This window comes from Ailuropoda melanoleuca, chromosome 12 (genome assembly GCF_002007445.2).
Source record: "Ailuropoda melanoleuca isolate Jingjing chromosome 12, ASM200744v2, whole genome shotgun sequence".
NCBI lineage: Eukaryota > Metazoa > Chordata > Mammalia > Carnivora > Ursidae > Ailuropoda > Ailuropoda melanoleuca.
In genome coordinates, this window is record NC_048229.1 from 62,093,388 (window position 1) to 62,108,976 (window position 15,589).

The 15,589-nt window shown below is 47.1% G+C and overlaps 1 long non-coding RNA gene across 19 annotated transcripts in view; it reads right to left on the minus strand.

Annotated features, from left to right (window-relative positions):
• Window positions 1-15,589, minus strand: part of LOC105237265 — a 493,381-nt gene that overhangs the window by 193,576 nt on the left and 284,216 nt on the right. For 15 of the 19 annotated variants that reach the window (XR_004618904.1, XR_004618910.1, XR_004618911.1 and 12 more), the window contains 2 exons: window positions 8,026-8,124; window positions 3,972-5,508 (listed from right to left, as the gene is read on the minus strand). This is a non-coding gene — a long non-coding RNA (uncharacterized LOC105237265). The remainder of the gene's footprint in view (window positions 1-3,971; window positions 5,509-8,025; window positions 8,125-15,589) is intronic. The other 4 variants (XR_004618898.1, XR_004618899.1, XR_004618902.1 and 1 more) reach the window with 4 other exon arrangements.

The following is a 15,589-nucleotide window of genomic DNA, read 5'->3' on the forward strand; positions in this document are numbered from 1 at the left end:
CTACCTGGATAACTGCCAACCCCCCAACCCCTACACATACACCTACACCTTCACCAGGGAAATCTAATACATCCTCCAGTCTCAGCTTGAGGGAGCATTCGCTCAGGGCACGCTTCCCTAAACCGCACTGACTTGGCCAGGTGCCATGCCCACACCCCCGGGCCCTCAGGCCACGCACATCCCCCACCTGAGCCCTCACCCCATGGCATCATCAGTTCTTGTTTGCCTGTCTGCTATGCTCATGGAACATGAGCCCTGTGATGGAAGGGGTCATGCCCAGCTTGTTCCCCACTTTATAGGTGCTAGAATAGTACCTGTACCATAGCAGGCATATAGTAGGTGCTCAAGAAATGCTTACTGCATGCAGAGTTGGGGGATGGTCTCTGGAGATATCTGGAGACACAGGGGAGCGGCACCTGCTGAGGACCCACAATACAGAGCACTGGTTTCCTGAGGCCCCTCACATACACTGTGAGAGGTGAGAACAGGTGGAGTTCTCTAGAAGGGGAGGCCTGCAAGCAGAAGGGAGCTGTGCTGGCCCAGGGAGAGGGCAGAGTCAGTGTTGTGCCCTCACATCTTAGCTACTTGCCTCTGCAGCAAACCCCCCACCCCAATTCTCCAGAGAGCCAGGCCCCTGTCTGGGGGTAGGGGGGAACTTCATCAACGTTTCCAGGCTGAGAGGGCCTCAGAGGGAATGGGGACAAGCAGGCCCAGAGGGGGTGGTTCTCCATCAGGGCCAGGCATGGGCATCAACAGAAGCCACCCTGTGCTTAGAGATGGAGAGTGAGACAGGCCTGGGCAAGAAAGGGTGCGGGGCTCTGTGTAGAGCGGCTGAGCTATGCAAGGGAAAACTCCGGGCAGGAGCCAGAGCTGGCAGGGGAGAGACAGAGAGGAAGTGGAAGGAGGGTGCTGGAGGGGGAGAGAGAGAGGAGCCAAGAGAAGAAACGGGCTGGGGGCAGGTGGGAAGAGACAGGAGCAGAGAAGTGGCAAGAGAAGTGAAATGGAATGGAATCACAAGGGACAAATGAACCAAAGAGAAACATGCTGGAGGGGCAAAGACTTGAAGAGAACCAGAGACAAAGACAGAAGAAATGACAAGAGTCACGAAGGCTGGCCTGAGAAAGCCAAGCAGCGCCTCCAGCCCTGCAGGCCCAGGGCCCGGGCCTCCTGCTCCAGCCTGGGCCACGACCAGCTGCCTGTCTGTTGGACTCAGGTCCACTCCCTCCCCCAGACAGGATGGCTCTCCCAGGGCATCCTGAGTCCTGTGTCAGGTGTGCTGGGAGGTAGGAGGGTGGGAAGAAGGAGGGCTGGAGGAAAGAGAGGTAGGACTCCAGCACTCCAAGCTTCAGCGGGCTAGTGGGTGTGGCTGCCTGGCCATGAACACCGAACGGCTGATACCGGGTCTCTGTGTTAGGGTCACCCCATCTGTGACCTAAGGCCAGCACATGGCCTGTACTGCTCGACCCCCTCCATGGGGTCTAAGGAGTGGAGCCCAGGGGCTCTCTGACCCCAGTCCCAGCTGGGTGACAAGGTCAAGTTCCTTCACTTTTCTGAGCCTGTTTCCCCACCTATTCAGTGGCATACGAAGTAATCACCCATAAGCTGAGTCTGCACCTAAGAATGGAAAAAAATGTGGGGTTTCCCTGTGCTTTTCTTGTTCCTAAGCTCACCCCACCCCTCCTGCGGACAAGCTTACCCTTCCTTGGTCAACGTGCAGACCATCCATTCCTGTCTGTGTCTTCCCTGAAGAGAGGACAGCATTATCCCAAATAGGGTGGCTAGTCTTACTTATTTTTCATTTTCTGAATTACTCTTCCCCCTAAGCCAGGGAAAGTGTGTCATTACCCTCTCTTCTACTTAACCTATAGATATCTATATGGTTTTCTCCAGAGCCTGCCAAAGAGCCCTGTTTCAATTAACTTAAAATCCTTTCTTAATGAGCAGCATGAGATAATAGACAGGTGCAGTTGGAAGGGGACTTGGAGATCTCCTAATCCAACCAGAAAATTCTATCGCCCAGGACACCAGGCCCAGAGAAGCAAGTCTACACGTACCCAGTCACTCAAATTAACTGAGGCTTTGGGACATGCACTCCGTTTGCCCTATTCCCTAGCCAGGGCTCTCTGTACAAAAACCCACTGTCATTCATTTGTTTGTCGATTAATTCATTTATTAAGCAGGGTTTGGCCTTGCAGGGGCACATCTGTTGGTTTTGATGCCCCAAGGATCGTTCCTTGTTCTAGCAGTCTGTTTCTGTTGGATAACTGTCCTTGCCCCATGTCACATGGGGAGCTGACATCCGTACTGCCCACCCCACCTGATCCATGAGTGGCCATGTGGCCCAAGTACGCCAGTCAGCCCTCCTTGAGACTAACCTATGGATCTCAGAGGAGAAGGAGTCCTCCATTCCAGCCAGCCCGTCCCCATGGAACGCTAAGCCATGAGGGTGTGATTCGACTTCAACGGAATTGTCACCTTGTACCTTCCTCACCCCAGAGAGAGACAGCTTGCCTGCAGAGAGAAGCCAACTCAGAGGTCAACAAGGTCAGACGATGGGAAGAAAGTCCTAGCGGCATGGTGAGAGCCGTGGGTCCCCCCAGGTCCTTGAGAAGCCCCATCTTCTAGGGAAGAGAGCCACCAGAAACCACACATGACAAAAGCCATACAAACACAAATAACTTCCGTCTTTCACGCCAAGGCCAATATTATCTCCTTCGACCCACAAAACAATTTCACAAAGCAAATATCGTCAAGCACGTTTTGGTGAAACAAGTTAGGCTTTGAGGGGTTAGACGTCTTGCCGTAACTTGTAAGTCCAAGACGGAAGCCCAGGCTTCCTTCAAAGCCAGAAGGCCTCCCTTGTCCACACTTGCTCTTCTGCGATGGAGAGAAGTAGAGAGGTTGGTGGGAGCCCCAAGGGAATGACCGTCGCCAGCCTGGGGCTGGAGGGAAGAGCCAAGGGCTGCCCTCCTTTGGACTCTGGACAGTGAATTGTATCTTGAAGAAAGAGCCAAAGTGGACGTGGCCCCGGAACAGGGAGCAGAATGTCTTCAAACAAAAGGCCTACAGGTTGTCTCTGACGCGTACAACCTGTGTTATCATTCCCGTTCCAAACCGCAAAGAAGCTTCTCCGTGTTCAGACGGGGCAGTGATGAACACTGCGCGGAAGTGACTATTCAAAGAAACCATTCTCTCTCTTTCTCTCCACCTCTCTCTCTCTCTCTCCCTTCACCTCTCTCTCTCTCCACCTCTCTCTCTCTGCTCCATTCCTGCCAGAGGCCTTGGAAGTTTGGCGTCTGAGTCCCAGGGTGATCTGAGGTGACAGGAAAGCTCAGGCAGGCATCCATCTGTATTCCAGAGACCCTCGCCGCAGCATTACTTAAAAGGCGTTCCGCAACCTTTTGCTGCTGCTTTCTTTAAAGGCTTGAGCAATTTCGATATTTTGGTTCAGTGTCACTATAGAAAAGCTTTACAATTCTAGCTCGGGAATTAGAAGATATATTTGTAATAAGAATTGCTAACCACTGTCAGCTGGCAGGCCCGTGTCCGTGCATGAAAATGATGCCATTAGCTTTCACAACTGTGGGCACAATGTAAAGATCATGGATCATACAAGAGACCGAAGACAAACAAAGCCCCCTCCACACTCAGGGGATCTCTGGCCATCAGGGTGATAGGGCTAACATGTGTGCATTTAGCCCCTTGATGAGGTGGAAAGCTCAATACTACTTGTCTTTGCAAATACTCATTTTTTCCCTCTATTTTATCTAACTGCTTTCTCCTATAATGTTGATGAATCGCACAATTGCATTTTAATGAGGCGATTGCAAAGTCTGAGAGATGGTGAGGGGGAAGGAGAAGGGAAGAACCAAGCAGGGAGAGACAGGAGCTGTTCCTGAGCACACAGGTCCCCACGGGTCCCCACAGGTCCAGAGCATGGAAGTGACACCCAGCATGTCCGTGGCACTCACACTGGCTCACCCACGTGGATGAGCAGGAAAGAGGTCGGGCTTCTGAACCAGGCAGCCGTGCTTCAGTTCCTGCTGCTCCATTTCCAGGCCACACGACCTTTGGCAGACGACTGATAGTCCCACTTCTGGTAGACGTATTCCCTTCCAAAGGGAGAAAGCAGGACTATACCTTTGCCATGTCCTAGGTGCTAGTGAATCCAAAGGTCACACATTCCTGTATCCGTGACACTTGGCTCAAGGGGGATGAGGACAATAACAACCCAACGGCACTGGCCTGGACGAAGGTCGTGTGGAATCACATGGCCAAAGGCCTGGGCACACAGTCGGTGCTTAATTAATGCCTGCTTCTTCCACTCCTTACTCCCACTTATTGATCACACTGATGAAGACAGGAACTTATCTTTAGCACCATCTCCTAGGCGAGGATGAAGGTGAGGGCCGGAGGCTGTAAGATGCATCAAGGACAGAAGCTTACACAGTGAGCTTAAGTCTGCCTGACTCAGAATGTGTCGCCTTTCCCATCACCAGCTCTTTGCAAGTCACAGACAGTAGCCAGGGTCAGAGTTCTGGAAATGTGGATTTTTCTCATCCTAATGAGAAATGTGCAGGTGGCAACGGGAAAGGAGTGACATGCTCCTTGACCCCGCCCTGCGCAGTGCAGGACAGGACAAGAGCGATGTGTGGGTGGACAGTGGAGTGTGGAGAGTAGGGGAGGGGACCAGACTGGGGCCTTCAGTAGGGGCTGGGGAAGGAGCGCTGGTCAATGTCACAAGCCAGACCTCAGTTAGCCTACTCTAGGGACATGGGCAAGTCACACTGCTCTGTCCTTAGCACCTGCACACCTAAGGGATCAGGTGGGTCCCTGATACCCATGTCCCCTTTCAGCACTGCCTTTGTGGAATACATGTGGTCCCCTGGGCTGACCTAATTCCATTTCACCTTATAAACAATTCTTTATTTTTTTTAAATAATTTCTTATTTAGTATCAAGTATATGGATTTGAAAGCTCATCTGAAAGGAAAATGAACCCATAAATTAAAAAAAATTAACATTTAAAAGATAGCATATGGTTTACAAAGCATTTTTCTCATATAATATCTCATGCTATACTCTTGAAAAGTTCCCTTCAAATCTCGACATACAGGTGAGGAAAAAAGTGACACCCCCAAACGTCAGCAAGTGGCCTCATCTCTCACAGCTGTTTTTTGGCCGTTCTGAAGTATAAGCCCAAACGTCTTGACATAAAATCCAGCAGACATCCCACCAGCAAGGACTTCCCACTCAATGAAGGGAGAGGATATTAGAACGGACTGAACACCAGCCAGGTGCAATCCATGTACAGCCACATTTAGGCCTTGTAGTGCCCTGGCAATACAACACTTCTCAGAGTGTAGTCCTCAGGGCACCCCATGGCACCCCAGTTTCCCCAGGAGCCTGTTGTAATATAAGCATCAAAGCGATCCCAGACCTACCGACTCAGTATCTCTGGGGACAGGGCTGAGGATTTGCCTCTTATTTGATGAGCTTCCCAGGGATTCTGTAAGTAAAGTCAGTGTTTATTACCCCTGGTTACAGAGGAAAAAAGGGAGGACCATGGAGAATCAGGATCTTGTCAAGCTTATGTAGTGTTATATTGTGGGTCCAGACTCTACTCCTTATGAACCCAAAGCCTGGGGCCTGCCAAGAGGCTCATTCAGTGAGTATGTACGAAGGCCCGACACAGGGCCGGCCACTATAGATCACACTGACACACAAAGATGACATATACGCACTTCTCCGTTTTACTGGGTACCTGCTGGCAGGAATAAGCTTCAAAGTGGGGGTTGGGGCAGAAAGAAGGGCTTCAGGGATAAAAAAAAAAAATTGTTGGGTCTGGCTGTTTATAGAAACAGAGATAGATATTGGGTGCCCTAAGATAATATGCAAGCTCTGTGTCTTATTTGCCAACAACCTATGAGGAGGTATTATTATTAATTATTGTTCTCCCTAGTTTAGAGCTGGGAACTCTGAGAATAGGAAAGCTGAGTGAACCCACAGTGAACAGAAGCCAGAGCCAAGCTGTCTGATTTCAGAGAACACACTCTTGAGCCCAACACTAGAAAAGTCCCCAGTCTCCATCTGAGCTCATGAAACAAGCAAGCCCCAAACACCAAGTTCACGGGCTTAGTATCTTCTGTTCTTGTGCCTGGTTCATTAGCGGTTTCCCATAAAAAAGACAACGTTAATAGCTATAACCTAATACAACAATGTAACAATCATTATAACAGCAATCAACACCACCAAACACTTTAATGAGTCACTGATGACTTCCCATCACCTTAAAGAAAAACACATTGGAGCAGCCATTTCCACGAGAAAACAGGAGACACATCATGATTAACCAGCTAATCTATAGTAAAGGGGTTAGTGGGCTTGGGGGGGGGGTGGCGCCACACACTGAGGGTTCGGATTTCTATCAGGGGCAGGGTGCAGGCCAGCCAGTCCGGGGCTTGGTGGGCAGCTGAGGGTTCCAGGGATGAACACAAGATGTGGATCTGGAAGACAGACAGCTTCCGTCCTTCCATCTAGCCCCTTCCTCCCTCCCTTCCTTCCTTCCTCCCTCCCTCCCTCTTTTCCTCCCTCCCTCTCTCCCTCCCTTCCTGCCATCCTTCCTCCCTCCCTTCCTTCCTCCCTTCCTCCCTGCCATTCTTCCTCCCTTCCTTCCTTCCATCCATCCAGCCATCCATCCATTTTTCCTTCTGTCCACTCTCAGCCAGTGTCCAGTCAGGAGACAGAAGTCAACCCAGGTATGTGAAGAAGGACCATTTAATAGAAAGAACTGTTCACTAGGAATAAAGTTGATAACCAGATAACTGAAGGGTAAGAAGAAACCCTAGGGCATCACAGTTCAACCAACCGCAGGAGAGAGCCACCACCCCTAGGGCTGGGAAAACAAAGCACATGGGAATTAGGAAGCTCTGGGCAGCAGGGATGGGGGATGACCCCTGCAGGGCAGTGCCCACGGGCTGAGGCAGGTATTGCCAAAGGGGCACATCAGGCCTGGTGCTACAACTGTTGCAAAAACTGCGAAGTGTGGCCAACAGCTGCTCCAGGAAGGCCCTGCTCCTCCCCAGGTGCAGAAGCGAGGCTGAGGTGCCACCACAGGGTCAGGAAACTCAGGGCACACCCATGGGAAGAACCAGAGGGGAGGACATGAGCCACTATATCCCCAGCCCCAACAGTGCTTCCGTATTACCTGCAGTCTGGCTCTCTGAAAGACAAATGGATTGGGGGCAGCAGAGAACACTTGAGGTTTGGGGTTTCCCAGACTTGTCCCACTATGCCAAGACTCCAAATGCACATACTGTTGTTCTAACACACCTGGCACCTGCTAACTCACTCAGCGTGCCTCAGAGTTCCCAGAAATCGTGTACCATCATGCCCACCACAAAGAAAGCCAACTGCCACCCAGGGAAGCTGAGTGGATTCTCCAGAGTCACACAGCTCACTGAACCCAGGCCTCGAAGCTCGCAAACAGCACTCCCCTGGAAGGTCCTACCCCAATTTCGCACACGTATCCTGAGAGTCCCCCTCATTTAGCAGCGGTCACGGAACGTCTACTGCATGCGATATCCTGCATATGGTCGATACACACAGAGCATGGGGAAATGAGACACAGAATGGTCTGAAAATAATTTCCTAGAAGCGCATGGGACAGCTGTCAAATCTCATCCTTGTTGCGTGCCCCACAACCACATGCCCTACAGCAGCTGCCGAGCCGAGGTGATTGGAAGAGAGGCTCTAGGAAGAAAGTCCTGTCTCACAAGATACAGTTGGGAAATGCTGCTTAACTCAACCCCTCTTTTAGGGTCATCATGCACGGTGACAGAGCAAAGACTCTGAGGGAAAAGAAAAAGGCCCACAATAAGAAAGTTCAGCCAAGTGTTTTGCAAGCTTCTATCATGAATCTTGTTTGCCCACAATATTTATTAATGTTCCATGGACAGCATCTTGCCTGGCATGCCTGGGAACGCTCCTTTGCAGAAGGGAGGCTTGGAAGGGGGTTACTACTTACCCGGAGCAGGGGCAGGCTGTGGTCTCTGACTTCGCAGGCGGCGGGGGTGGGACTGCCGGGGATGCACGAGACCCAGAAGTCCATGGGGGGCACTTCCAGCTGAGGAGAGACAATATCAGAAGTGTAATTGAGAGTGGATGCCCAGATCCTTCCCTGGGCAAGCAGGGACGGGGGCTGGGCCTACATCACTGCTAGAAAAACTCCCTCATCATCTCAGCAGCTGCTTAACCTGATGCCCTGTGATACCCTTACTGTGCAGCATCTTAGTCTCTTGTGCCACGTGTCTAACAAAGAATTAATATGCAGAACATATAAAAAACAATCATACAAGTCGATAAGAAAAAGACAACCCGATACAGAAGGAGGCACAAGAAAGGAAGACATGAGTATCAAAAGGAAAAAAAAAGGCCAACAAACTTTAGAAGATATACTCATCCTGACAGTAATCAGTGAAATGCAAATTAAAATAAGACATCTGTTTGATTTCTTTCATCAGATTGGCAACAAAAAAAAAAATTAGATTTGCTGCTGCTGTGAATGCTGGTAATGCGGAATGGTCGGGCCATTTGGGAGGGCAACCCGGCATTTTCCATTAAAATTTAAAATGTGCATATTCTGTCTCAACAGCTTCCCTTCTTAGCATCTATTGTAGCTAAATGCACAACGAGATGTAAGTCTCTTGTTGCAGCATTGTCAGTGAGAGACACAAACTTGAAAAAACCCAAGGCCTCACACAACGCAATGCCAAGCAGCAATGACAACGAATGAGCCACGTCTGTACTTACGAACATACGCCAGATATGTGTGAGATAAAAATGCATATGTTCACACATGCGACATGATAATGATACAAAAATTCAAGGAAAGGCCTGGAAGGGCCATCTCAGTCTGATGTCAGCGCTGCCTCTGGAGGGGAGGGTAGCCTTGGGGGAAAAGGTCAAAGAAGGCCGAAGCTTTATCTGTGGTGTTTGCAGTTTTGCAATGACCATGTGCTTGTGCGTTGCTTACATACGTACCTCGTAAAGAAAAGCTATGTCATTGGAAATGACCAACTAGTATATGACACATAACCAGGACAGACCTCTCTTGCAGCGGACAGAGAGCAAAGAGGATAGAAACATGTATGGATGGATGGAGTAACTCTTCTGCTTTTGGTGCAGCTAGGGGTCCACATAATACGAACAGCTTCTGGCATAGGCAGGAAATCGCTTTCCCGGAGCACTGACTGGATCCCCGGCTCAGTGGCGAGCCCTTGGCAAGCATTCACTCACCTATTCTTCACCTGAACCTTAGGAAGTCAACATGGAGAGATGGGCAAGTATCCCAGAGCTTGCTTTGACAAAGCCTACACTGAAATCCAGGTGTGCCTGAAGACACATCACAGGGTGTGACGGTTCATTTTATGCATCACCTTGTCACCTTGACTGAGCTCAGGGACACCCAGGGAGCTGGTAAAGCAGTATTCCTGGGTTTGTCTGTGAGGTTTCCAAAAGAGGTTAGCGCTTGAATCAGTAGGCTGAGTAAAGATCTCCTCCCCGAGGTGGGTGGGCTTCATGCACTCTGCAAAAGGCTTGAATAAAACAAAAAAAGTGGAGGAAGGGAGAATATGCTGTTTTTGTTTGAGCTGGGGCATCCCTCTTCTCCTGCCCCTCAGATACTGGTGTTCCTGGTTCTCAAGCCTCCAGACTCACTTTAGTCTCACTTTATTGTAAGAATATAATACATGATATCTATAGCATACAAAATACGTGTTACTTGACTGTCTGTGTTATCAGTAAGGCTTCTAGTCAACAGTAGGTATTGATAGTTAAGTTTTGGGGGAGACAAAAGTATAGAAGGATTTTCGACTGCACAGGGGGACAGGACCCCTAACCCCTGTGTTGTTCAAAGGGCAACTGTGTAAATGTGTGTGTGGATGGATGGATGTGTATATAGGTATATATACGTGTGTGTGTGTGTGTGTATACGTGTGTGTGTGTGTGTGTGTATATATATATATATATATATATATTTCCTACTGGTTCTGTTCCTCGGAAGAACAGTAAGACACAGTCTTTCCAAAACCCATAATCCGTATTAATGAGGCATATATACATCTGTCCGTGTATATTTACCTAAAGTCTATCAATCGCTCTATCTCTATATCCATAAATAGTTGTACTTATACCAGTGATTCTCAGTTAAGGATGATTTTGCCCCTCAGGACATTTAGCAATATCTGGAGACGCTTTCCATCATCACAACTGAGGGGAGAGGGCCACTACTGGCATCTAGTGGGTAGAGGCCACGGCCGCTGTTAAACATTCTACCATGCACAAGACAGCCCTCACGATAAAGAATCACCCAGCCCCAAATGTTAAAAGTGCTGAGGCTGAGAATCCTTGGTCTCTACCTATAAGAATTGCTTGAAATCAGACATCCTCAGAAAGGTCTGGCAAGGTCAGTATGAAATGGCCAACTTCTATTTAGTCCCTAAACCCAGATTTGGCCAGTTCTCACAGCCACATAATACACGGCAATGAAAAACTATTGCTCACTGCCCTTTGGACAAAAGCCAGCCAAGTTCTCTGTAGCTTCCTGCGAAACCAAATAGGAGGGCAGCAAGGTCCAGCCCAGTTAAAGATAATGCAGCTGAAGCTGAGGTAAAAGGTCAAGGAACAGGTGAAAGTAGTCCCTTTGATATTTCTCACCCAGAAAAAAAGCTTACGGAAGTCCTAACCCAGTAGACCAGAAAAGTGCAAAGAATATTAATAAGTAAACAGAAATGTCCCATTTTGTGTTTGGATTCTTTTTTTCTTATCAGATAGCATTTCGACTTGAATAGTCTTTCAGAGTATTTTTCAGCTCTCCTTTTGGTGTAAATTCTTCCCATTTTTTTTAAGTCTATTTCCAATAGCAAAAAGGTGCCAGTGATAATTAAGACCTAATTCTATCCCCACATTCCTTAAAAAAAAAAAAAACCAAAACAGAATATGATCTCCTGTAAAGCTCTCAGATATAATCAAGGCTCCATATCTACCCATAATAACAGTGATTTCAAATGGATAAGGTTTGCAGAAGAACTACCCAGAAATGCAGTGAAATTAATTGCTGTTTTTCACGAAGCAGCTTTAAAGTGCAGTAATTAATTGACCTACTGTTGGAGACAGTTTCTTCATAGTTAATAACCACTCTTCCCAGACAGGAGAAAGACAGATTGCTTCCATTTGAACACAGTCTCCACTAAAACCAAATGATGGAAGAGATCGTCACATTTTCTGGTACGTGCACCCTAACCAGATGGGGTTTCATGAGCTGCTGTTTTTCTTTTAGCCCAGTGAGGGGAACATGCATCCACGGTCCTACAAGATGTGCTTCCATGATTCCTGATTCTGAGACGCCTGTCAGTCTATGGATTGGTGTGTCTGGAGAGAGCTTGCTCTTGGAAATTGGTGTCTTGTCCCGGGGGAGGGAGCAAGTGAACACAAGCCAAGCCTCGTGTTTCCTCAGCTGTCTAATGGGCACAGCAGACCTGGGAAGTGGGTCCCGACCTCTTCCCTGTCCCGCTGACGGTCGCTGTGACACGTAAGTGCGATGAAGCTGGGAGGGAGCAGTCAGAACTTCTGCAGATTTCCCCACGCCTCCACTTCTGAGCTGTGCACCCCCCACCCACCGAGTGGTGTACCACCCTCGCCCTCCTCTCTCTCCTCCTGTCCTGTTCACTTGCCTTCCGGCAATCTCTTTTGGATGTGGCCACTGAGGAGCCCCACAGAAAAGACTGGGCGGAGGGAGGTGAGTGAGGTCAAAGTATATATTTTTCCATCCACCCACAGAGTTTTCTCAAGCTGGCTCTAACTGCCCCAGCTCCTGTCAGGGCATCCCTCCCCTTGCCAACCTATCCTTCCAGGTGCTGCCCACCTTCCCTCTCTTTGCCCTTACAGGCCCAGGATACAGCCCCTCCCTCTACCCCACTGACTGCTACCAGCCTCTGGACACTGTGCTACACCTTGGGGTTTCCCCACACCCCACTCACACTTTTATAAAGAAGGCCTTTACTAAACCCTCCTCCAGGGGTACGATTTGAGTGTGTCCTCCATGCATTCTCCATTCCCGCTCGGGCTGGACTGATCTTTTCATGTCCCTCTTAACCTGACCTTACCTGGGGCATTCGCTTTGCCATAACCTTCTAGTGCCTCACAAGCAATTTCCCTTCATGAATCTTTCCACACCCATACTGCTCTCAGAGTGACCCACAATCTGAAGACTGTCATAGTGCCCAGGAGTGAGATGGAGAACTGGAAGCTAGACCATAACCGCTCTTGCTCATTTTAGGGGTGGAGAGGTGTGGAAAAGACCCACGGAGGCCAGAGGTTGCAGGGGATTCTGACTCGGTGTGGCTCTGACTGCGATCATGTCGCCCAGGGCCAGAGTGGCTTGTTGAGGGGCTGGGATGTGTCCTTCTCCCGCGGAGAGTTAAACTCATAGTTTTCCAAAATTCCTCTTAAAACCCTAGCTCCATGTATCATACCCCTTGAGCCAGGATTCACAGCTGGGGGGTCCAGATGACTTTCCATCCTTCACAATCCCGAGGGAGAAAAATAAACTAGTTCTGTTTGTTTGTCTGTCTGTTCTATTCTCCCTTCAGTCTTTGGCTGCAGCATGAAAACAAAAGCTCCTTCTCTCTCACTCAGGGTGGATGCTGAATCACGGTGGGTCCTTTTCTCCAAATTTTCCTCGAGGGAAAAGAAATACACATATTTTGATCCTGGTCCTTCTCCTGATCCCCCTTCCCCACTTCTTTTTCCTTTTCTTTTTTCTTCATTTTGCAAAGAAAGTCGATGATACCACCCCAACGAACACACCCAGTACACCACTGAACAGAAGAGCTAAGATACAAGGCTCCCAGAACAACTTGAGCCCTTCTGCCATCCACCGGGTCAGGCTATCTTATTTAAAATTTAGGACACTCACATATCTCAAGAGAACTCCAGAAACTGTCCAGCAGCCTGGCTGGACAAGGCGGTTCCCTGTACTAACACTGCCTACACAGAGGCCTCATGCTTCTTTGCCTCGAGACTGTATGAACCAAATTTCAAGGCGTGGCAACAACTGAAGAGAGACTTCATGCCATCCACATCCCTGAACCTGTGTTTGGCTCTAGGAAGGAAGCTCTGAAGAAGGTACACACAAGCCCAGGTGTTCACTGAATTCAAGAACAACTAGGGCTGGGGGTGGAGGGGTCATCCCAGCTCCCAGGAATCTCAGAGGAAATGTGCTACGTTAATCCTCATCTTTAGTCCTGCCAGATATTCCTACAACTGGGACAAGAGTTACTAGGTCTGTTAAAACAACAGCAACCCCACCTTTGTGAACAAATCCAGAAGAAAACCAACGATCTTAGCACACTAGCATTCTAGAGATGCCGCCAAGCTGTGGTGCAAACTTGCACCTCAACCAACACTCGTTAGGATGCCTTTACACACCTAAATAACTAAATCATTCTACTACGCAGGATGAGAGTGAAGGATGACAGAGGGACCAGGAAAAAGATATGATGAATTAAAATAATGATCATCAACACCTCTTAACAGACTCTCAAAGGATTCTTCATGGTCTCAGGCAGCACTATTTAAAAAATGTAATGTCTACTGGCAATTATTTTTCACATACTTCTAATAAAATTGGTTGCTTTTCTGGTGCAGAGCAGATTAGAAAATGTCCACGTAAAGAATTAAATTCTTACAGTACAGCGGAATGAATACCTGAGAAGTTAAAAGGAAAACTCTAAATTATTAACAAATAAAATAGAAACGTTTCAAATCCTCTAGTAGAAGGTGTGGGAGGTGACAGTGTCTTCCTCATGCTTGCCCTCCACATCTCTGATTCCACTTCCTATGATGTCAGTTCTGTTCTTCGTTGCCTGCAATGCAAATTTTTTAATTCCACCGAGATGTTTTGAGAGTTCTCTTCTCTTCTTATTCCAGGTGGCTCTCTCTGCATCTCTGCGTTCATCTGAAACTCTTGTACACCCTGATTCTGTTTCAGAGAGGCCGACTGTTTCTAGGACATGCTTTGGACTTCTTAGATTTTTAACTTATCTTGGAAAATATTTTCGGATATACACTTTTTCTTTGAGTCTCTAGATCAACACTTCTTTTCATTAGGCACAGGTCCCCACTTTGGTGTTTTTTAAAAAATTATTTGTTTCTTTGTTTTGCTTATGCCAATTTGGGCAAAATCAAGCCCTGTGTTTTCTAAGAGCGAGGGTAAGTAGTGTCCAAAGTCACCACCCAGCTTCCCTGGAATACTGGCCACATTCATGTATTCATTTATTGAGCTTAGATTTAATTTTCTCTTGTTCCAATGATTGAGTTCTTGGCCATTACTTATGCAACTTTTTCTCTTGCAAATAAGTCATCTAGGTTGAAATGCTTCACTTGCCAACCCTTTTATTTCTGCATCTCTTTGGGTTATTATTTGTGTATTTTTAAAAGCAAGTAGTAATAGAGAAGTTAATGGAAGCCCAGCAAGGAGCAGGTTCCTGGAATTACCGGGTTAAGAATGTACTTATCATGTTCGTGGATGGTCACCTGTCATTCTCATTATGAAACTCCTGGGACTTCAAATTAAAGTTAGACATTGAATGTCAGTCTCAAAGTTGTGTGTGTATTTCTGTGAGATAGAGTGCATGTATATATGGTATGTACAGAGAAATCCATATGTGGAAAAAAGAGCAAGAGAGGTAGATTGATAGATTCAATTGATATCTTATATATTCAGAGACATTTTTCCCATAGATTCTTTGAGCAATAGGGCCTGTTTGGCTTTGAGAATGTGCTTTTCAATCCATTCCATAATCACAGCAACATATGGTCCTACACTCTGAAATATATGCTGTTTTGCTAGTTTGTCTTTTTGTATTTTGATAGAAAGGTCTATCAAATATACATAGTCTGTGACATTACTAACTTGGAAGCACATATTCATATTTTGCCTACATTCTAGAATAATTTATGACTCACACAAATGATCCAATCTTCAACAGGATGACAGAACCCATCGATGGAATAGTCTGCCACATTAGACCGTATGCTTTTGTTTTCTTCTATGGTAATTGGTCTATTCAATTAATTAGTGGGCTGTGGGTTTGTTTTTTTTTTAGCCAATATCAATTATTTCTACTTCTTCCCTAAATAATACATTTTATCAATAATTTTATCAAGGATGACCTAGGGTTATACATTTTAATTGTATTCTCTTATTTTTAAACCTTCTCAATATTTGGAATGATCCAGTGTCTCTTTAATTTTCCTTAAGGATAATGGTGACTCCTATTTTTTAATAAGATTATCTGAAATTGATCTAGTTGATCAATTTATTTATTTTTGATACGGGGAGAGAAAGAAAGGTAGACAGACATTGGAATAAGTTAGCTCTTTCATTTTCTAATTGTTTTCTACTTCATTTTATTTGTATTCTTATCTTCATTTGCATTTGCCTCGTTTCCCCAGGTACTCACAGTCTAACATCTGAAAGAGACTGATTAGTTTACTTTTATTACTTCTTATTGAATAAGGAATTGACT